The sequence below is a fragment of the Pteropus alecto genome, unplaced genomic scaffold, assembly GCF_000325575.1.
Source record: "Pteropus alecto unplaced genomic scaffold, ASM32557v1 scaffold79, whole genome shotgun sequence".
Classification (NCBI taxonomy): domain Eukaryota; kingdom Metazoa; phylum Chordata; class Mammalia; order Chiroptera; family Pteropodidae; genus Pteropus; species Pteropus alecto.
In genome coordinates this window covers 1871512-1872313 of record NW_006494612.1, presented here as the reverse complement: position 1 = coordinate 1872313, position 802 = coordinate 1871512, and positions in this window count along the sequence as shown.

Below are 802 nucleotides of genomic sequence, written 5' to 3'. Positions count from 1 at the left end.
CTTTCCCCCACCCCACCCCCATTTTCTTAAACAAGCAGTTTACGGAGAAACTGTACAGATACCACTTCCCTTAGGCAAAGCTACCGAGTTGACCCTCCCCCACCAAACCCGCAATCCCCTCCGGTCTCTCCAAACGTCCTCACTGCTAACTCCTAACACTCCTGACACTTTCACACAAAGTAAAATGTAGGGATCTTGAATCTAAAAGCTTTTGAAAATCCACATACAGCACCTATGGACACCTCCTCTCCATATTAAAGCACTAAATATAAATGTATACTAATTGGTTCGGATCTGAAATGAATGGATGTATATTTATGCTATTTCCAGCTGTTTGTGGTAAAAGGTGTCAACCAAGACATGCATTTGTAAAGATTTTTCGTGTTTATTTCTTGTTGCTTCTCAGGAAATGGGGCAAAGTTTTCTCATTTTATTTACTTTGTGGGGATAACCATGTGCCGGCTGGTAGGGAGGAAAGGAAAAGTGTGAAAATCCAAATGATTTTGAAAGAGTAACAAAAGCTAGAGGATCTCAAAAAATTATTTGTTAAAACATTTATTAGGCATTAATAGTAGAAATCAACTGATTACATGAAGTAACTTTAATGATGACATTCCAGGTTAAACATTTCACACACAAAATAGAAAATACTAAAATAAGTTATGTGGGTTTTTAAAAAATATTTTAAACGAAAGAACTACTTTTAAAAATCAACATCTGGTTAAGAAAAAAATCTGAAAAAGTATTATGTAAGTTGAGGGGGAAAGCTATTACTTATGTAAAAGTAGTTGTAAAATTCACA